At 35.6% G+C, this 24,109-nt stretch overlaps 1 protein-coding gene across 11 annotated transcripts in view; it reads right to left on the bottom strand.

The window, feature by feature from the left end:
• The window catches only part of KCNJ3 (potassium inwardly rectifying channel subfamily J member 3), a 163,225-nt gene that overhangs the window by 44,079 nt on the left and 95,037 nt on the right, over positions 1-24,109 (bottom strand). For 2 of the 11 annotated variants that reach the window (XR_013172761.1, XR_013172760.1), the window contains exons 1-2: positions 1,363-1,654; positions 682-790 (exon numbers count right to left, since the gene is read on the bottom strand). The exons of 1 other annotated variant lie outside the window; for it this stretch is intronic. The gene's annotated coding sequence lies outside the window, so the exon portion shown is untranslated. 8 more of the 11 variants (XR_013172768.1, XR_013172765.1, XR_013172769.1 and 5 more) reach the window with 7 other exon arrangements.

The following is a 24,109-nucleotide window of genomic DNA, read 5'->3' as shown; positions in this document are numbered from 1 at the left end:
ATATACACGCATATGTATAAATATATATAAGTTTTTATGATGTAGAATTTCATACACAATGCATGAAATAGTTAATATTATGTCTTGTTAGCCTTCATACAAAGATTTAAAAACTTGTATAAACTGATTGCTAGCAATGCAATGCTGTCTCTTTGAATATAAAACAAAAAGAAATTGTGGCTATGACACCACTCTACAAAGAATGCTATTGCTGTATATGAATACACAGTCAAGATTGTTTTAGTTTCAGTTTAACGTTCACAGCAAAACAAATGCAGTTGACCCCTCCATTTATGATGGAAACCCAGCAAATAAAAGAAAAACCTCAAGCCAGGATTTTCTGGGGCAGAAAGAGTTAAAACATAAAACCTGACTACTCTTTGTCAAGCTACAACACATTATTTATTCTCTGCCTTGTATCAGTGTTTCCGAAAATTGCTTTTACAGACAATTCACTTCGCCTCTCAATTTAGTAATTAACCTGATTATCTTGTTTAATTAGCTAACTATTTAGCCTAGTCATTTTCACAGCACTGCTGTAGGTGTGATCATTTTTCCCGTTTTCCAACTTACTGTCTATTGAAAGCAAGTTCCAATTTCTCACAGGGATTGGGAACATACTTTCTCATCATTCCTCAATTACCTGACCCTTGAAAAAAGGAAAAGAACTGTGAAATTTACCTGGAGCTGCAGGTTCTCTTCTTTTGCTCCTCCTTTGGTACTTGGTAAAGTGCCTGCTCCTGGAGGGGTATCTGCAGTTGTGTAGGAATTCCAATATCTAAGATATAAGCTGGGAGGTTTGGGGGGGTGGGGACATGAAACTTTTACTATTCCCGGTGTGATCAGTCAAACCCTATTACAATTGCAAACTTTGAAATTAGAGCATGTCGTGTGTTCAGCTGTTCATACTAATCTACCGCCTGACAATGGTTTGCCTTTTGTAGTGAAGGACACCAACAGTGGACCAACAGTCACAGTTTCAGTGGACATTTCATGCTCCTTTTCATCTTTAAACTGCTGGCCTCATTAAGAAATGGAATGGTCTTTTAAAAACTCCACTGAAAAAGATTTCTGATTCTACCTCCCTTACCTTCTCCTGGTCCACACACCTTAGTAAGGTTGTTTGGATACTGAATGCAGTATTTCCCTGAAAAGATTCATCTTTTCTTCATCATCTCTTGGATAATGATCAGGACAAAATGGCTGAGGGGTTATATTAACCTATTTAAAATTGTAGGCTTCTACTCTACAATTTCTGGACATGATAATTTTTGTCTGTCTCAAACAATAATTTTAGGCCAATCTGGTAAGGACTTTCTGGGTGGCTGCCTGGCCAAAATGTAGACAAAAAAATTCAGCTACCTGAATTCTTTTGTTGGCTTGATATGGTGCTGAGGTCATAAAGACAATGACCACTAAGTTGAGTACCCTGATCACTGAGTTGCCCATAGGATGACAAGGTTGAAGTCATCTTCCTTTGCCATCTTGTTGATAAAACAGCCTTAATTAAATGGTAAATGAGACATTGAACCTATTTAGGTACAGTCTGTATTAGATTAATCAGAGTAGAATACTGGTGAAAATTTGAGTTTGGCCAAGAACATATACAGCTGATGGATGGAATTTTGGATGTGGCAGTCTTCCAGGACTCCAAGCAACCCTGTATGTTTTTATTGATTGTGCTATACTGCAAGGCTTCTCTATCTCCTAAGCTGGCCACATAAACAGCTAAGTAGAACAAGTTGACCTACTTTATGACAACCATGCTAACTGCTCACTCTCCAGAGATAAAAGATTTACTTATTCACTGTTTGCTCTAATGTTTGCTGCTTATCTAAAAAATTATGGGCCTCTGGCCCTTGGGGTCCCTCAGCTGTGAAGTAAACCCACTGCATGTATAGCATCCATCTGAACCCATTGGGACTTGGGAGGCAAGGCAGACAGACACAAATGTGCTGATGCTCACATTGCTTGCAGTTACATGAATAATAAAGTTGTTTATCTCAGGCCCAGCAGTGGCCATATTGTGTTTTCTGCCAGCATTCATGGAATGGTGACAGGCTGACTTTCAAGCTTTCAAGTAGGTGATCAATTCTCGGAACTTTCACAGTTGAGAGAAACAACATGCATTTTGACAGAGATATAACCGTACTTTATTTAAGCCTTTCATAATCATGTTCCCATTAAAAAAAAAGGAAACATGAAAACATGAATATGCCCATATAATCTGACAAAAGACACACTATCTAGAAGGTAGGTGGACTAGGATTTGAACCAGACCATACAGATGTAGTTTTAAATACTCTCCTATACTTCTCTGTAAGTTGATGTAGTTTAAAAGCAATGGTGAATTTTGCATTTTATTTAGTAAAATTTCCATGTCTACTTCACATAATTCTGATAAAACCCACTAAGCATAAAATTTTTCAAAGTCCTGTTTTCTAAATCGGTAAGTGCTTTACCTAAACTTGACAAATCTGATCAGCATTCCCTTTAATTTGCATAAGATACAGAAACTTTTCTAAAGAACAGTGTTTTAATCATTCATGCCCATGAATGATTAACAATATTAATAATAACTTAAATCTAGTTATGGTACATTTGTCACAGTCACAGACATTCTACATGCCAAGAGTTTACAAAGAAAAACTACAATCTTTTATTTCCTTTGTTACAACTCAAATTGCAATTTATATGATATGCCAACTTTGAAATTATACCAAAGTGAAATTACACTTTGAATTACACCACCATTAACTAACCAACTAGCAAGAGAGAAAGACAAATAGAAAATCATGTCAAGGTTTCATAAAAACTATTTCTGAAACAGAAAAAAAAAAACCACTTGCAGATAACTATGACGACAAAATAGATTCAACTTCACAGTCTCCCCTCTTCATCTTAGCTTTAAGTTGTCATACTCTGAAATATCTGCTCCTACGCAACACTTTTACCATTTTAGCAATTGAGCTCCCCAAGACGATTAGCACCATCTCATACACACAAGAGGAAATTATCCATAACTTCCTTTTAGCCCTCTTTGGTCTGTTAGGACAGGGTGTATATAAAACACTGAAAATACACTTCCATCTTTCACTACTTATTAAATCCAACTCTTTTGAACACAACTCTACAGATTTTCATTTACCTATCATATTTTAATTGCTGCATGGGTTATTATTCATTCTTCTCACAATTCCACTTGTTAGTCCTTCAAAGCACTCATAAATTCCCCCTTTGGAGTTTTATACATTTTAATCTACCTCTTTATTCTCTTTTTTATTATATTTTGTTTTTCAGCAACTTCCAAGTGAATTGTAAGTCATATTTTTTAATCCTCATGCTCTAAAATGTGATTTAGAAATGAACTTTTGGAACATAATCCACTTGTAACATAGGGACTCCCTACATCTTATAATGAAATGTAGAAATACTCGATTGATGTAATATTTGGGAAAATGATATATATATAAATATTTCATAGTATAGACTATTTATGTTTAATGTTTAAAAAATTTAAGAACATGTCAAATGCACCCAAGCATTTCTTCCTGTTGAGAACATGGCATTGAGTCTGACTGACCCAGGTTTCAGTCTCAGCATCACTATTTTTATGGTGTGTGAACCTGGATCAACTCCTTAATTCCATTCATTTGGTTTATTTATTAATGGAGGATGAATAATACCTACTGTACAGGGTTGGATGCTATTAATATGGCATGTTGCATAGTACCTGGTACTTACTTGTCATGGAATAAATCATAGCTGTTATTACCTAATGAAAAATTCAGCAGAAAACTTATAAGGATATGGTGGATGGCTTCCTCTTCATTTTGACTCGCATGACCAGATGTTCACATTGCAACAATGTGAAATACTTGCCAGAAAGTCAGGAAATAAAGAGTTTTGACAAATATGGATAATGGAGGAAAATAAAGGGAAGTCTGTCTGCCAAGAAAAGAAAATGACAGTATCCAATATAGTTTTCCAAAAATATACTTGATTATATTTTTAGCTAAATTTGGCAATTTTGAGTTAATTTGAGATACTTTTCAAAATTCTCTTCATAATATTCCATAATTTATATTTCTGGATTAAAAGTTTATTATCCTTTATTGGGGACCTCCTGTGTTCTGAGCTGTGTTTTGCATGCCATAATTTTCACCATGTCTGAAAAATTACTCTTTGAAGTAGGTTTTATTTTCACTATTTTACAAAACAGAGTTCAAAAAATAAAATGTCTTAAACAAAATCAAACCTAACAAAATTCTATGTGTCCAAATTTTGAATGGATCTCAGAACACTGGAATTTAGAAATTTCTTTGAAAAAATTTCTTAGAAAAAGATTTTTTTTAATAAGCTTTACACTACCTTAATATTAAACACAAGCGAATAAAATACTAATTAAATACTACCACAGGTATTCGTTTTTATAAACTTTCTTCTCTATTTAATTTTTCATCCTTCAGATCAAAACTTGATACTTAAGTCATAATATTCTATAACAAGAACAGCATTATTATTCTCCTACAATCTAATCACCATTATTTATTCATTTTGTATGACATTCCAGCTCAAATTCAGTATTAATCTTGACTACATTACATTTTCATAGTTATATATGTACCTTGTCAATGAGACGGTACAATTAAACAATTTTAATTTTCATGTAAAATCCATCACAAGAAAAAGGTTGTGTATTTTAGCAGTCAAAATTTAAATCTGGCTTAAAATGTAAGGTTTCTGAAGTTAAAGTTGCCAGAATGCAATATACCAGAAATGGAGTGGCTTTAAGAAGGGAATTTACTAAGTTGCAAGTTGATAGTCCTAAGGCCATGAAAATGTCCAAATTAAAGCACTAACAGGTAGTTACCTTCACTCAAGAAAAGATGATACTGTCCAGAACCCCTCTGTCAGCTGGGAAAGCACCTGACTGATGTCTGCTGGGGTCCCTGACTTCTGGACACCTCTTTCAACTGGGAGGAGGGCATATGGTGATATCTGCTAGCTTTCTCTCCCAGCTTCATCCATGGCTTTCCCCATGGGCATTTTCCTTCCTCTCCAAAGATCTCTGGCTGTGTGGGCTTTATAGTTTCTGAGCTATTTAAAATGGTTCCCTCTTAAATGGCTCCAGTAAGCAACCTACCTTGAATGGGTGGAGACACATCTCCACAGAAACCATCTAATCAAAAGTTATCACCCACAAATGAGTGGGGCACATCTCCATGGAAACAATAAAAAAGATCCCAACCAGCAATATTGAATGAGGATTAAAAGACATGGCTTTACTCAGGTACATAATAGCTTCAAGCTGGCACATTATTAAAGCAATTCAGTAGTTTAGTTCAATAATAAATTTCTTGGATTCTTAAGTCTATGTACGAAAATAGCAATTTTCACTCTCCTGCCATGAAATGTAGAAATAGCATTATGTATTAAATAAATTAGTACCCTGGCTCCTTATCAATTTTCTTTGTATTTTGTGTGTGTATGTGTGTGTGTCAACCATTTTGATTTCCAATCACTTTATAAGACAAACAGACTCAAGTTTGTGCATCATTTATTTTCAATTATTCAAAAGCCATCTTATTTTGTAGGGCAGATGTTCATTTAATTAAATTCTAATTCCATGATTCATCAAACTCACAGTAAATCATTTACTACATAATATAGTAGATTGTTTACTAGGGAAATTTACTTTTGCTTCTTGAATAATAGGTCCTCTTAATAAAAAAATTAATTGAAAATAGAGCTCTAAATCACTCCTCTTTGAGATAATCTGCAAAATTTTAAGTAATCTACTAGTTTGGCCCCTCACTGTAATAGGAATCAATATAACTTTGAGAATCAGAACATTTAAATTTAGCATTATTCCCAGATATTCCATAGACTCTCATTGTATCCTCATTAATTCTAATAGTGGGATTATATAATATGTACTTGGTTTGCATTTAGCATTAGAGAGCGGATAGCTTAATTTTAAATTCTGAAAGGGTTAAATTCAATTTGAATTCAGTTCAGCTGGTGGTCTCTCCCCACACCCCAAAAAGGGCAGTACAATTGAAAAGTCATTGAAAAGTCAATAACAGTTGTACTAATATGCAGCTTGGTAATAAAACTACTAATCAAACAGACTATAGTGTTAAGAAAATCTGTGAGATGGGCTGAGCTAGAATTCATCTCTTATAGGAGCGGGCTAGGGTATTTGTGGGAGAGACGTGGGGATGTGGATTATTTAATTAATAGAAAAAGGTAGTCACCTATATACATATTTATACATGATGCAAGGACGCATTAAATATTTTAATCACAGTTTCAATGTACTTAAGGGATTAAATCATGATTAAAAACTTGCAATCCATATTTCCTTATTCTCTGAATCTCTGAATTTACTAACCAAGCACCATGGTGAAGTATGAATGTAAAAACACTGAGCCCAGCTGAAGCTCTGTGTGGGATAACAGAACCAGAGGGCAGGCAGCGTCACCTGCCCATGGGAACCATGCCTTCCCCAAGAACTTACCTCTTCTGCTCTCATCAGCGCCTTCTACAACACTGCAGCAAATGAGGAGGCAAGAAGGCTGGAGACCCAGTGCAACAGGAAAGCTGCTGTTAAACAAATAAACTCAAAACCTTGAAAAGTCCTGAAAACATCACATGAAGGACAGCAGGGTCTTTCAAAGACACAGACAGTAACTACACACGACTCCTGCCTCTGAACTATGAGTGGAGTCACAAAGCCACAGCAGAAAATAATCCAAAGCAGCAGTTCTACAGATCCATAGACTATTAATACAGACTAAGAAAATGGGGCTTAACCTGCTATATTAAATTCTAGATGAAATATGAAAGGGAGGATGTTCCAGCAACTTAGGGAAATTGAGGTAAACAGACACAATTTCTGGTACCAAAAACTAGCAACTGATATATGTGTTCTCGCTTAAGGATGAGTAATCAGAAGCAAATAAATAAAATGTATGGGATCTATAAATAACCCCACAAATAACGTTAGGAACAGTAGCTATTACTAGTACTTAAATAGTTCTTGCTGTTTGCCATCATCACGCTAATACTTTAACATATAGCAACTCAATTAATTCTAAAAATAATCCCCTACAGTAATTAACATTTTAACTTCAATTTTAAAGACTAGGGAAATGAAGTGTGGAGAGATTAAGGTAAATGACTTGCCCCGGGTTGCACAGCTGACAAGAGTGGTTTTCTAAAAGCGGGATTTAAAATTCAAATATCTGGCTCCAGAGTCCATAAACCTAATATCACATTTCACCATCTAGAATGGAGGTTGGAAAACAAAAGTGAGAATGTCTAACATATTCTAAAATACCTAATAGGTGCCTCCATCGAGTCAGGTGGGAGCCAGACAGGAAGGAGCTCTCCGGGATGGGACGGCTGTGGGGGCCCCTTTGATGGAGGGTGCTGCTAGGCCTCCTGCTTTGCACAGGCATCTCCCTCAGCTGTGCATTTAGGTTTTTTACTTAATAATAATCTATACAACAAGCAGTAACTTCCTTTAAAAGCACTATGTAGGAGTAGAGCAGTAAAAAAAAATATATTGGAAATCAAAGCCTATTTTTAAAAAATAACCATTTGGGGGGTCTTCAAAAGGCATCAAGCTGCATGATAAAATATCTTTGAAATACGAAAATAGGCCATAGGACAAGATAAGCTAGGATGAAGAAGATATTATAAAGGAAGTGTCACATGCAAAAAATGCAAAAAATCCTAAACCCTGGAGCACAATTAAAATTCATATTGAAGCAATAAAAAGCAGATTTAAAACTTGAAAATTGGTGGAGAAATAAAGACATGCTCAGAAAATCACTGAAAGAAAATCTGCAAGAATTGTGATGGGTACAGGGTGAAAATATATACGTTAATTCTTCCATTGAACAAAGTACATATTTACCTTGGAGTAAAACCTATTGCCTCTATAGTCACATTCAGATATTTTAGAATTCATACATTGAAAAGTGAAGCTCTTACCCTTATTATGTAAATTTTAATGGAACTGCAAATATTCCTGTAGAAGAAACTAGAACAACCTAAGCAAAATGCAAAGGTAATAGTTCACTTTTCAGAGTTGGGAGTGGGACACAGGGAGAGACTTAACACCGAAAAACAGACATACATGGTGCAAATGAACCAATATGGACATATTTTCTTGATATTTTTATTTGCATTCCAAGGATAATGAAAGCCAACTTTTAAGACTAGAGTCCAGATATTTGCAGGGTTAATTCCCCTACCTCTTTCAAGTTGTGGCACAAATGTCACCCTCTCATTGACTCTATACTGACCATCCTATTTAAAATTACCACTCATCCCTCAACTTGATCTCACCCTGCTGTACTTTTACTTATCTCTGCCACTTACTACCTGAGAATGTACTATACAATGTCATATTTATTATGACCAGAATGTAAGCTCCACCAGCGAAGGGACTTCTGTTTCATGCTGTTCAGTGATAAACCCCAAGATCAGAAAACACTGCATTACATGTAATAAGATATCATAAGCATTAGTTTTAGTAAGGAATGAAATTCCCACAAAGGGGGTAGGACAGGTTGTGTACACAGGAGGGAATAACATGCCTCAAGCACCATCAATTACAAGAGAATCAGAAAACTGGCTGGAATAAGGTCAAATAATGAAAAAGGAACTTTTGGCCTAAGAAATCTGGAGATGACTCTATAGGTGATGGGATTTAGCCTTTGCGCTTTCCAAGGTAAAGGAAGAGGGGGGTGTTTGAATCCAAATGTGCCAACACTTGGAAACATCAGTGGTTTGATTAGACTGCTGACTTCCCTATTTCTCCCTTTACCCATCGATGCCTCTTTCCTTAACACTGTACCTTAAAAATGTATGGATTTCTCCTCTTTCTCTGCAGTTTGTAATATTCCTAGAGTCATGTATATATAATCCTTGCAGTTTCTCCATCTTACATATTCATCCCTATTTCTCTCCCACCCCAACACACACACACACACACACACACACACACACACACACACACACGCACACACACACACACACAGAGACTCTGTCCTGCAGACACAGTCCTTCTGCTCGCCACAAGTCCAAATGGAGGAAACATGGTTAAACAGAAAAGGTTCCTGGATGAAGAGTTCAGTGCTTTGAATATGTCAACTGTTCCGTCAAACATCTAAAATGGAGAGCAATAGCAATGAACATCTCAACAGGTTGTGTGTGTGTGTGTGTGTGTGTGTAACTTGTCAAGTTGATTCTAAAGTCCATCTGGAAGAGAAATTATGCAAGGATAGCCAAGATATTTTTGAAACACAGAATATTAAGGGAGGCTTGGCCTTTCTTGATATCAAAACATAGAAAAGTCACAGTGTTTAATATAGTGTGGTATTGATGCAGGAATAAATCAATGAAAAAGAATAGAGTCCATGAGTTTTGGAAAGTAAGGATTAGGATAAATGAATATGACAATTATCGCAGGATCATTTAGTATCTTTAAAAATAGAAACAATCTAAATGTCTAACCTCAGGGAAATAAAGAAATCATTATATACTCCGTAAAATGTGGTACAAAGGTACAATATAATTTTCACAAAGAAAGCAACTTTCCATATCACACATACACACACACAGGTCTATAATATGCCTCCATTTTTGTAAAATAATGACACCCAAAACAACAATAGCAAAACTAAATGTATTCGCATGTATGCGTGTACAAAGCTAAAACTGTCTAATTGCACAGCACACTAAACTGTGAACAATGAGACTGGGGAATGGGGTGTTTCATTGTTCATTTAAAGAGTCCTGTGTTATTCGATACTTTAAACAAACATGTTATGGATTGAATTGTGTGTCGCCCCAAAACTATATTGAAATCCTACTGGCCCGTTCCTCAGACTGTGACCTTATTTGGACAGAGGGTTGTTACAGATGAAATTAGTCAAGTTAAAACGAGTTCATGATGGAGGAGGATGGGCCTTTAATCCAGTATGACAGGTGCCCTTATTAGGAGGAGAACTGTGGACAGAGACAGAGATGGAGGGGGAACACCATGTGACAACTAAGGCAGAGAAAGCTACAGCTAGCCAGCAAGCCACTGCTAAAGCCATCAGAGAGGTGTCGAATATTCTTCCATACAGACTTAAAGAGAGCATGGGGCTGATTTCAGACGATATATTTCTTTTGCTTTAAGACAACCATTTTGTGGCATCATGTTATAGCATCTTAGGAAACTAAGACATACTTCAGATTTTACTTTTGTTAAGAAGTACAGGCATACCTTGTATTTACTTTGTAGATAGGGCAGGCTCAGTTCCTGACCACCACAATAAAATGAATATTGCAATAAAGCAAGTCACATAACTTTTAAAAAATTTTCCTGTGCATATAAAAGTTATGTTTACACTATATTGTAGTCTTAAGCATGCAATAGCATTATGTCCTAAAAAAACAATGTATATGCCTGAATTAAATTTGACACAGAGACACAAATTGAGCCCATGCTGCTGGAAAAATAGTATCAAAAGACTTCTCAATGCAGAGTTGCTAATCTTCAATTTGAAAAAAAAAAAAACATTATCTGCAAAGGGCAATAAAGCAAGATGCAATAAAATGAGGTATGCCTGAATTTTTGTGTGTATATCATGGTATCAAATAAATGTCTTTTTAAAAATAAATACCAATTATTTAGTGTAATTCCTTTTGCAAGTTTGTGAAATACAATCACAGGGGAAAACTTCAATTTACAAATCAGAAAACAAAGTCAAAAGATATTCTACAGAATGTAATTGAAATGCTTAGGCACTGGAAAAGTGACTCTGATGGTTACTTTCCTGTATCAACTTGACTAAGTTACAGTGTCCAGTTTTTTGGTCAAGCAAGCACTGGTCTGATTTTTCCTGTGAGGGTATTTCTTGGATTTAAATCATTAGTCCCTCAATTACACCTATGGCTGATTGCATCTACAATCAACAAAGGAGTTGATTCAGCCAACAGAGGAGTCTCCTTATCCAATCAGTTGGCGGTTCAGTGGAAGAACTAAGGATTTCAGCAGTCAGAAGGGAGAATTTCTATTTTTACTCCAGACAGTCAGCCTCTCCTGGGGAATCCATCACCTTCATCAGAGTTCCAAACATGCAACTTGGGGACTTCAGTGTCATCTTCATCACTAGAAGTTTCCAACTTGTGACCCGCCCTATAGAATTTGGACTTTCCAATCCTCACAGCCATGTGACCCAGTCCTGTAATAAATCCCTTAATATTTAGATGTATACCTCCTGCTGGTTTTGTTTTTCTACAGAACACTGATTAATACAGTGACCTGGCCCTCCTTATATAAAAAGGGCTTCATATAATGCACCACTTATGTCCAAGCACCTAGGACAGTAGGTGGCACATTATTTGTCTCAATAAATGCTCCATGAAATGAATAAGAGTTGGAACGTTTCTGGAGAAGAGAAATCTTAAAATCTAGTTGGAGGGTCTCCACACCCAATACCAGTGAGATTTTAGCTAGACACTTAATAGCTGTGTGTTATAGTTTGTTGGTGAATGCTGCTAGGATTCTAAGAATAGAATGGGCTCAGCCATTTATTACACAAATTTGAAGAAGGTATTTTGAAAGAGATTTTTCCAAACTTAAACCCATAGTTTACACAAGAGAATTTACAGATTCTCCTAATAAATCTATTTGGTGACCTTTAAACACTCTTTCCCTTTTTTTTTGGTGGGGGATGGGGTTCATGGTTCAGGAATTGAACCCAGGTCTCCTGCATGAAAGGTGAGCATTCTACCACTGAACCACCCGTGCACCCTAAGCACTCTTTCTTATAAAGTAATAAGCAGCGATAAATGCAGCAATAGAGTTACAATAGATGACCTACCTAAGTTGGCTACAATACTTGTTGCCCACCACCAAGTCACTCAATTCCATTATAAACTGTGTTCATCATTGCTCCCACAAAGGAAACTTTATAAAATGGTATGAAACTAGTGACTTGAAAATTAACTAAGCAACATAGACTTCTTCGGTGTAACTTTTTCAAATGCTGAATGCTTCATCTGTACTTGATAGAGAAACACAATACAGAATACTCAACTGAATAATGACCAAAAGGTAATACTCCATACAGCAAAGTGGTTAGCATTTTAAAAAGCACAAAACAAGTGATTATGTCAATATGTCAACAAAAACACTGACAAAAATAATAAACACAGCTAATCAGCACACTTCCACACCATCCAGACAACATAACTGAGAATCTACATTTTCACTTTTGTATGAAAATACCCTGAAGGATTTTTATATCCACAGAAATCCACAGAAGCTCTGTTGAGAGTCTACCTAACACAGCCTCTCTGTTTTTCTGACTGAATCTTGTCAGCACCTTTCCTGGAATGAGTTCTTCTATTAACAAATAGATTTTGCACCTTAAAAGCAAATGCCTTCATGCATTTCTTTAGTCCCTTCAAACGACCATCACACAGTCCTGCAATGTAGCTCTGTGACACAACTCTTAGGAAGAAACTCAGTATAGTTTGCAGTTTAATCCATCTCCCATGTGATGCTGGTGATAGGGAGAGAAGGGACAATAAAAAATCTACAATCCAGTAAAAAAAAACACACATATAACTATAGTCCAAGGTACAGTGAACTAGCCTGCAAGGATATTCCAAAGGATGCCCTTTACTTAAGAGTTTGAGTTACTGTCATTTACACTCCAGTTGGGAAATAAAATTCCTCAAAATCCAATTTCCCAAGAAGAAATTCAATTCTCTAAGTTTCTCTTACTGTAATGATGCTTTGGGTTCCACACTGATTTAACAGGGGGGACAAAAGAAAAAGTATTTCTCACACACACAAAACAAGTATAAAGCACCAGGCCTTCTTTTATGACTCAAAAAAGGCCTGCTTTTCAAATGTACATAAGAAAGAAATCCACTCATAATTTCATTTAAACAGTTAAGTACCAAAACAATATCAAGCATTTTTTTTTAATGTTAACTTATTACCCTGACTCTGGAATACTGAGTAAAAATGCCTTTAGTAAATTAAGAGACTTGAAAGGTTTCAATAGAAAAGGAATTATACATGAGCATAGAGACAAAAACAAATTTTAGTATTTGAAAGCTTCTGAAATATTTACAAAAGTATAAGAAAAATTATTCCTTTAGAATAGCTAAATGATCACAGGAAATAATTTAAAACATTGTATACTAAATGAGAAGACTCAATACATGCACACATACACAGACAAGGTAGTATAATTTCAACTTCAAAGACATAATGATTCAAAAATGATTTCATTTTTCTAGGTGAGACAGTATAGATTTATAATCTCCAATGATATAAAATAATAATTATTCCTCTACAAATGGGAAAAATACATCATATTGGCACCAAGCTAATATATAGGACAAACATGAGAATCAACATACTAGGTTTCTTTAAGGCGTAGAATCTGAGGAGGAAAAAATCGAACAACACTGAAACAAGTCCTGCATAGATGATGTCAACACATATCTTTTAATATTGTGTTCGACTCTAATCTAGTAAAGATTTATATTGTCAATCAAAGTTATTTACTCAGGAGCAATGATTTTCACCTAGAGATATGTGTGATGCAGTTCAACAATGCATACTCATGCGCTAAAATTAAAACAGAAGCTTCATACAGAAGATAAAAGGAAACCATGTCTATACAAAAGTCTGTTATTCATAATGACACGTTTCAATTCTGATTACTCCAGGACACTTGTCAATGCTATGTAAAGAGCAATCTTCCTCAAGGAAGCCTTCCTGACAGCTAAGACAGGCACTTCACACCTCCCATGAGCTCCCTCAATGTTCTGTGGATCACACACCTTAAGATCACATGTCTGTGTTCCTCATTTTACTGAAAACTCTGTGATTGCTGGGACTTTTTTTTTTTTAACACTCAGTCCCTGACATGTAGTATTAGGTACTAGGAAAAAAAACAATATACTCTAATCATCCTCTAAAAGGAAAAGTGATAGGCAACTTTTTAGGAATATTCAACACTTCATTCATTCATTCACTAACATTTATTGAATCCCTACCATGTGCTAAAGTATTGTGCAAAACCTTATATTTCTACATAACTAAGCAGTAAATTACCTTTGATTGCAAAGAATGGGAAGTCAGATGACTCATTTATTCAATATTTATTTAGTGCTTCATGCAAATAGAAACATTCATCAGAAGTAAGTATTCATTGTTCACAAATGAGATTCATTATGACTTCGAGGGCAAGATGCCATTTGGCAGGTTGATCCTGATTGCTGGGGAAACGAAAAACGAATTTTGCTGTGAGTGCTCTTCTAGATATATTTATTCCTGGATCTCTTTCTCTCCTCCACTCAGTCCTCCTGCAACATATTGCACACTGCTTTAACTTGGAACAAGCACCGGCTTCAAAATTCAATTTGGAGAACCTTAAAAATAGACTGAACATATCATGACAAATCAAACGTTTGGAAATAACACTGTTGGAAAGGTGGTTTTTACTTAAAATTGAAAATGCTAACATTTTGCAAGAAGGTGAATTATTTTCCTTGGCAGATACGTTTTAAGGAACATTGAAAGGAAATACCAAATAAGAACAAAAGTTTCTAAAGTAAAATCAGTTCCCTTCAAGGAAATAAAAATATCAAAGAGAAATGACAACAAAATATATATGATTTTCTCTCTGACAAAAAAAAAAAAACACCTCATCTGAATAGTGCAGAGAAAGATTGCTCAGCTTCCTAACAATAAAGCAATAGAAATTTTTACTTGATACCCTGACATAAAATTACAGAATATATTAATCTGAGTTTTCCAATTAGATGTGAAATGTCAGATCCCAATTCAGCAAAACAAAACCTTCTGCAGAGATTGGCTTTGAGGAGTTTCCAAACACCTCCACTTTCAGCACATTAACAGTCCCTAAAAATGGCAAAGCATGTGCTTCAGAGTAAGGAATTTACCAAGAAATTTGGGCTCAGAATCTGCAATATGAGTGCCTAGAAACATTAAATTCAATTGCATATATTCAATCCATAGCCATTTCTTGTGATGCTATTCACTCATTTATTCATTCAACCAACAAATAAAGTTCCAGGCCCCCTGTAGTAGAGATAAGTTCATAGAGATACATACTAAAGATTAACCCTAATCTCAGAAAGTTAAATTCCATCTCAGCTTCTTTCTCTGCATGTGTATCACATATATCCTCCGAAAGTCACAGGAGCCCTCTGATAACCAATCCTGGCAAGCCTAAAATTTGAAAGGCTTAAGATGATAAAGCACATGATACAACGTTCTTCTTCAGAAGTCATCCGTGTATAGGCTTTAAACCACAGATATAGCCTTTTGAGATCACTTTAGAAAATGTTACATGTGTAGAGAATATAAAGAAGGAATGAGGACAATGTAGTTATGGTAAGTTTAAGCAATCTCATTTTTCTGATACACTATAGTCCTGGAAATCATACCTAGAAAATGTTAAAAGGCAGACCACTCATTCACTGCAGCATTCCTCTTTTTAACGTTAGGAAATATGCCTGTAGTTTCTAGCTTTTGCCATCAATTGATAAGCACATATGTGCCTGGAAGGCACAATCCTGACAGAGTTTATGCAGTTGACATTGATTATTCAAAATGATTCAATGCCTTCCAGAGATATTTTTCAGTGAGCAAAGACCAGTGGTGAAAAAAAGGCTTACAGGCACTGGACTGCCTCAAGGAAAGGAAAGGGAAAATATGAGCAAAAAATCACCAATATAACAAAATTTGTATGACCCAGGCTTGTATTTCTCAATAACTCACTTAATTCCCCAGAAACTTGAACAAATTTTATTTTTTTATTTTCAAATTGCCATTATGAGAATCTTTTGAGACTATTCTAAAATCTTGACTCACCTGTAGCTTTTTTCTGCTCCCCTATAACTCACCATTTTATAAATACCTTCCAATGTTATATATAGGATAACTCCTGGGTTTTTCATATCAAAGAAAACTATTTTAGAAATATTTTTACTTTTAATTCACTTCTGAAGATTCATGTTAGGGGTAAAGGCTTCGTTCTTTTTCCTACCACTAAGATCCTTATCTGAATTCATGGGACAACATGAATTTTGTTTAAGAGCCATTTTCCAAGTCGGTTAAAGTACGGTTAACTGAGTTAATATTGTCAGTAGAAAACTCATTGTTCTAAAAAAAACACAAACAAAACAAAAAGTAAATAAATAAATAAACAAAGCCATTCTATGGGGTCACAAATCCCTGCTTTGGGTCCTGACTATGATCAAAATATGGAATAATTCTCTAGGCAAACACAGCCTTAAATATCGGTTGACTGATTTCCGCAGAAGCTGCATTATTCGTAACAAAATTTTCTTAGAAATTTCCCCTACTTGAATAAATATAACTATGGGAAAGAGAGCTAGAAGCAGGACCATTCACACAAAAATAACTACATGAGCTATAAGTGAACCTGCCAGAGGTCCATGGACATTACCAGCAGACAACAAGACTTCTGGACCAGGGATAAAGGACTTTATTAGTCATTGCAAAAGCAGAAGCAGGAGTATCAGAAGAGTCATGCTGGTTATTTGAGCGCCAGATCCCACAAAGCAACTTAAAGGGCTCATGAGAGATTGCACATCCAGTGGGGTTTGCCAGAGGGGAAGATTCTTGAGTTTGGGTTGGAAACCATTGCATTTACAGCTGACAATAAGCAAATCTGTTCGCCCAGGAGAGAGTACCTAACAACTCAGGATTTAAATGGTGCATTCTTCTGACGCATTGCCTCTCTTTTCAGAATTGCTCTCTGCAAAAACAATCCTGAGAAGGGGCCCAAATGAAAGAATGGTCAGGGCCTTGAACTTTTGCCACATTCAGCAAGAAATATTCGAGTACAAGAAGCCCATGCCGAGCCCAGATCTGACCTTCCAACAGATCTGAAATTGTTTTTAATATGGATACAAGGTCAGGAAGTCCTGGGCTCAGATCTTGAAACATAAAAGCAGTGAAAAAACAAATCATCCACTTCTACTTTTGCTTTCCCTAGTGAGGAGGTCACATGAAAGTAGGGATCAGCGTTTGCTTTGCTGACTGATGTAACAGGAGCTAATACAGAATCTGGTCCACAGTGGAAGTTCTTGTTTTGGTTTTGGTTTCTGAAGCTTCAGATTTTATTGAGATATATTCACATACCATAAATTCAATCTAAAGTATACAACTGATAACTCACAGTATCATCACTAGTTATGCAATCATCATCACACTCAATTTTAGACCATTTTCATTGCTTCGAAAAGAAAAACATCAGGTGCAACAAAAAGAAAACCCCAAACACCCCATTTCCCTTAATCCCCATTATTGACCCCTAATGTTGGTATGGTACACCTGTTATCATTGATGAAAGGATATTAATGTATTATTATTAACTATAGTCCATAGTTTGCAATAGGTAATTTTCTCCATACACCACCATTATAAACCCTTTGTATAAGTGTTGCACATTTGTTCAGTGTTTAGTTTTTTTTTTTATTTTTCATGGTAGAGGTTGAACACATTCATAAAAAACGAACAATTTATTTCTGTGCTGGTGTATCTCTCGGATTCTTTTGGGCATCCTGCTGACTATCCACTTGGATCCCATGCTTGAATCACTCTTCTTGTCTATATGAAAATGTGACTTGCTCCTGTAGACTAATGTAAAGACTTTCTACTCTCTGCTTTGACATCTCAGTTTCCAGACCTTGCTTTATCTATCTCAGTTTGTTCAATCAAACCTCTTTCTGCTCTCCTGAGTGTGCATTCTTGATTACCAATTAACCAGTTCTGACACCTGCTCACTACCTGACCATCAGTATAGTAAAGTGGGAGACACTATAGCACCTTGATTAAAAGGCAGATTTGAAGGTCAGAGTACCTGGTTTCAAAATCTGGCTTAGCCATCCTTTCTCACTGCGTGAGCTCAGACAGGTTTTGTAACCTCTCTCACACTCACACTCCTCAAAATGGTAATAATATTAGAATGAACCTCATAAGGATTAATGAAATTATTCATGTGTATTCAATTTAAAGAACAGGCTGAACTAAAAAGGGTCAACAAGGAAAATGAAATGTCATTTTTTTTTAACACTAAAACCTTTCAAAAGCAACTTTAGAGCACTCTTCCTCTCTCCCGGACAATATTTTGAACATACTCTTTCGTATTTTTCAATCACTTTCAGAAATTCATTAATAAATAATCCTTATATAATGCATTTGAACTATTGCTTAGTGTTTAAACATTTTATGTTTGATGTATTTTTTAACATGTACTGTTTTGAAACTAAAGCATCAATCTTAACCAATTTAAAGTTTCAACACTTCCCTACGCTCAGGTGTGACCAACAAATCTCAATGACCAACGCTGGGAGTGGACTTAGCCTTTTCATCCAATATTCTTTCCTATGTCCATCCCCACCTTCTCCTGGTCCCACTCCTCCACTCACTAAGCAACTTCTAGCTCCCCAGATTTGGGGAAAGGGATTGCATGTGAAGATAAGATCAAAGGCTTATTAAACTCTGGCTGTTGAAATCCAAATACAGGGGTTTTCTACTGATATTAATTTTCTGAGTTATTCAAGCATCACCCCACCCCTTGTGAGGGTTGTCCCAATACCCTTTTCTTGTCAGGGGGTACAATCCACCAGCCATCTCAGAACAGACACTCAACTTCTGCTCTATATCATACAGAGTTGCCTACTTCTAGGATCACCACAGCACTGCACACATCAAAGGTACACACATTTGAAAACATATGCCTTCCAACTTAGGTGCTAATAAAAAAAATCAAAATTTTAATCAAAAAAGGAAACACATCTTATGTTAATCTACATTTTTATAAATCTGATTTTTTTTTTTTTTGGAGGTGCAAAACTACAATGAAAGATAAATGTGATGGTCAAGTTCATGCGTCAACTCAGCCAGGTTCTGGTGTCCATATGTCTGGTCAAGGAAGCATTTGCCTCGCTGTTAGTGTGAAGGTATTTTGTGGATTTAAATCATCATCAATAAGTTGATCGCATCTATGACTGATTAAATCTACAACTAACTGGGGAGACTGCCTACAACTGATGAGAGAGTCTCATCTATCTCATCAGTTGAAGGCCTTAGCAGGAGAAGTGATGATTTCAACATGAGAAGAGAGAATTTCCATCTCTACTTCAGTCACCTAGCTTCTTCAGGAGATTTCACTGAAACCTTCATCAGCATTCTAGGTTTGGGCCTACCCTCCAGAATTTGGACGTGCCCATCCTTTCAGTTTCAACACTTCCCTATGTGCAAGAAATTCTTATAAAAATCTCAAGTATTTACATCCCATTGGTTCTGTTTCCCTAGAGAACTCAAACAATAAGCAGTGTAGTTAAAAATGTATCTATCATACCTAATAAACTAATCATTCATTTTGAGGAACTCAGAGTAATTCAAGAACTTCAGATTCAGGACATTTATTTAAGAGGAATAATGATGACCAGAGGAAAAGATCACTGGAGTCCAGGCAACAATATAAATAGGACATGATAAGAGGTGTCAGAAGAGGGTACAAGTTATGCTTGATGTTTGCTGCTTGGCTTCCATAGTAATTTTGTTATTAGTATAACTGTTAGGAAATTAAAGCTCATTCTGCCTGTGATGGCAAAAATAATTCCTCTAGCTCTAGCCTTTTTAGTGTTCTGTATTACTTTAAATAAGCTGTCAACTTGTTCCAAAAGTGTGCTATTTTTGGTCTTCTGTTAAAATGACACTTGATATCTGTTTGTCTGTCATGAGCACCAAGATGATGCCCCCCATGAAAGTGGTATATACGAAACAAGTCAGATAAGTTGCTGCTCCCTTTTGCTTCATGTAATAAAACAGCTGCTTGTTATCTGTCAATTGTGGCAGACCTTGAATTCTGTGGATTTCTCAAACATAAAATGTTATTAATAATATTCTTATTGGAGAACCTTGATCACATTAGTGATTATTTTATATTCCTTCATTTTGCCTAGATGCTCTCTCTTTCAAAGCTTTATTCTCTTCTTCAGGCCCTCATTAAGCTTTCTTTTTATCACTACCTATTTATATTAGACTGTCCAGAGTCTTTCCTATTTGGGTACTTTGATGTCAAAAATATGCATTTCTGAACTGAATATCAACACAGAATGTAGGCCCAGATGACAATTTTGAATGTCTAGTTCAAATGCATATTTATAATGAAGACAGACTATAACGGAAATTATACTTAATTTTTCTCTATATATTTCTCTATATATTTTGTAGCTGTTTGTCTTACCAGGAATAGTTTATTTTTAAATAAACCAATATATCTAACATTTGAATAGCACTTCGCACATTTCAAAGCACTTTCAAATGCACCATCCCAGTAGTCAAAGTAGACATCTGTAATAATTCTGCTAGTTATATTAAGGACATACTATGTACAGTTAGGATTTTCCAAAGGAAGGTCGCACTGATTTCCACGTTTCCTTTGCTCGGCTAGTGCCTAATAAAAGCTTCCATCGTGGAAACTTGCACGATTCAGATTCCTAGATGAATTAAATATCTTTAGGACTTTCCTCATAGAAAGCCCATGATATTTCAACAAAGTATTTTCAAAGGGATAGTGAGTTTAATTTTCCCTGTGGAGCTCGAAGATTTCACTTGAAGCTCAGCCTGATTATTATAGGCCCTAGGTGCATGGTATCTTCTGGGATTGCTGTTTAGAAAAATATTTAATACTTAAAGACCCTTGTGCTTTTTCTCCTTGCAATATTATATAGCTAAAAAAAATATGAGCCACTGATTGATTCTTTTTGCCTTCAAAAATTAAGGGTTATGGAATCAACATAACAAGGACAACTTACAGGAACAAAAATTCACACTTTTTATTGACAAATTCTTGAATACCTGATAAAGGTTTCTCGAATCCTAAAGCTAAACCTTCAGAGTAACAGTCATAAAAATCTCTAAATTAAGACTAGATAGAGTTTTGTTTAGAATTCTTATAGCAACATTGGGATAAATTTTGGTAACTCTTTTCTCCAGTATCCTCCTTTATTATGCAGCATGCCACCTCATTTCTTTTAACAGTATGCATTCAAATATCTTTGACCAGCAGTTCCCACATTAAATTTGGTAAAGCGCCTCAAAATCACATGTAACATGTTCCAAACAACTTTACAAATTCGAGCAATGATAAAAGCAGATAAACATATATATATATATATATATATATATACATGAAATTGATATTTTAAAAATATGAGTAACTAAACAAAGCAGATGTCAATAGTCAATGTTACAGCAATCTCAAATTTTCCCTGCAATGTATTTAAAAGATTACTTTTGCTGATAAACAAGTAGTAACAAAGAAATAAGAGAAAATGATGGTCCCAAAACATACATTTAGATGCAAGAAATTTCTAACCAGCAAATTGCTTCTTCTGCAAAATGAGAAAAGAGTGCCATTTTTCTCAATTGCAGCAGCACAACTACAATTAAAATTCTAGAATACCAACAGTCTTTAATATACACTGGGACTACTTTCTCAGCTCATGAGCTTTTATTTAAGCAACGCTATCCACCAAAAAGCAAATGGATACACTAATATGCAATAATTTTTGTTAGTTTCTTCATTATGCTATCTTCTCAATGTTTTCCACTTTGCCAGCTCTATGTTCTAGATAAATATGCTCTTATCTAGATTATATTTATCGAAAACATACTGTAGAATAGTTGTGTATGTATGTGTGTACTTCTCACTCTCTCTGATGGGTTCTTCTCTGTATCTTTAACATTGGTTATCTTCAAGGTTCTGTTCAAGCACCTCTTTTCAGCTCACTTTCCATGCATTTAATCAGCCGGAAACGGGTACGGATGAACTTCTAGATCTCTTGCAGAAATTCTTTCCTCTTGTCAAGGAAATTTTGACAATTAACCTAATTACATATCAGATTATGTTTAAAGGGATGAGAAGATAGTTGCATAAGAAGATTTTGAACCCCATTTAAGTGGAAAATACTGAAGAATGATATTTGGAGATATTCTTAGATGACTACTAAAGGATGTATAGGTTTTCAACAGGCAGAGATAGGAGAAGTCATGTTCCACTTAGAGAGAAAAGTAAGAGAAATAATGCCTTATGCAGGGCACCTAGCAGGTACAAGGAACCTGGGCAGTGTAGGTTGCATAGTGAGTAAGGTAGGTTGCACACTCTTCTACATGGATTCTGCCTGGAGGTGGCTTTCCCATGCCTTAATGTCTATTAACTTCAATGTGGGTAGGTCTGAGAAAACTGAATGGGGAGGAAACACCTGCCTTCATAATGCTTGGAGCAGTTGCATTTACACTTTGCTGCCTGGTACCCCAGGTACACAAAGGTTACTAGAGGGAGGAATGGGGAGTAAAGGGGAGAAGGGGCACATACAAGGTATGAGCAGATACCAGGGACAGAATAGTCCCCTCTGTGTATGTTCAACACAGTTAAGGATGGTGAAATTCTACCCAATCTCTTTTTCAGAAGTGGAATAAAAGGGGCAAAAAAGAAAAAAATAACACATTGAAAATCTGTTTTTAGAATGATCACTAAGAGAAAGAGCCATTAGTGTATGGTGGTGCTAGAGGAGCAACGAAAGGAAGACAATGTAATATCAATGCACTAAATGTTATAGAAATGCCAGGAGGATGGCAGGGATCCTTCACCTAAAGTTTTTAGCTTTAGCTCCATAACACAATATTTTAAAAATGCTTCATTTCCCAAATTATAAAAAAACACTTTTCCACTTCTATATAATTTTTAATGTTTTTAATTGTGAAAAATAACATACATACCCAAAAAGCAATAAATTTCCAAGTACATTTTAACAGGTAATATAATTTTATAGTAAAGTATATGTTAGTATAAAAATTAATATTCTCTGGTTTATATTTGAAAACATAGCTAATAAAGCTCTGTTGCCTCTGCACAAATTCACACTGGCCACCGATTTTCCATGGTCAAGTGGTTTGCTCTAAAATTAAATAAAATAAATTTTGTAAGTCAGTTTTTGACAACTACTTTATTAAACAAAGGTGTATGGACCCTTGAGTTTTTCACCTGACTAAAGTTAAATTCATTTTAAAACAACACTGTTATCAAAATGTTTCAATTTGTCTTGTCTAGACATCATGAATAATAGACGAGATTTACATATCTGTATCTACATCTCAATGGTACAAACTACAACAGCATCAAATACTAAGAAATAACGACTTCCTGTAAGTAACATGGGGAATGACATCTCATTCGTCACACAAACAGTGCTCAATAATCAATTGTTAATTATATAACTTTTGTTGGATAGCAACGCTATTCTTGAAAACCATTTCTCAAGCCTACTGTTCAATGATTCAGAAGTAAGTGAAATATTTATAAATGTGGGGGCTTATTTTTCAGGGTATGCCTCACCTTGAATGTTTCCCTGGTGCCCAGGGGTCTGTGGAGGGAAGCTTTAACAAGTCTCTCCTCCCAGTTCCCAACGGGAAGGATAAAAAGTTCATGAGGATTTACTAAAACAGCAACTTAGTAATTTCAGTTCTAAATAAACGTAGTTAAAACCCTGTTTCCAAAGTTAATATTCGGGTGGGCCACGGTGGCTCAGCAGGCAGAGTTCTCACCTGCCATACTGGAGACCCAGGTTCAATTCCCGGTGCCTGCTCATGCAAAAGAAAAAAAAAAGTTAATATCCTCAATGGGAGAGAGGGGTAATGGGTATGGGATGCATGAATTTTTTCTTTTTTCTCTTAATTTCTTTTTCTGGAGTGATGCAAATGTTCTAAAAATGATCATGGTGATGAATACACAACTATGTGATAAAATTCTGAGCCACTGATTGTATACCATGTATGGACTGTATGTGTGTGATGATGTGTGAATAAACTTATTTAAAAAAAAAAAGTTCGTAAAGTTACCATTGTACTTAGAACTCTTTAAAATAGCTTCTGTCTCAGTGAGCAGAGTGATGGCATTATAACCAATTCAGCTCCTTAAGATATGAAGCTCATACAACAACAGGTAGGCCT

The sequence above is a fragment of the Tamandua tetradactyla genome, chromosome 3 (genome assembly GCF_023851605.1).
Source record: "Tamandua tetradactyla isolate mTamTet1 chromosome 3, mTamTet1.pri, whole genome shotgun sequence".
NCBI classification, from domain to species: domain Eukaryota; kingdom Metazoa; phylum Chordata; class Mammalia; order Pilosa; family Myrmecophagidae; genus Tamandua; species Tamandua tetradactyla.
This window is presented reverse-complemented; position numbering and strand designations above follow the sequence as displayed.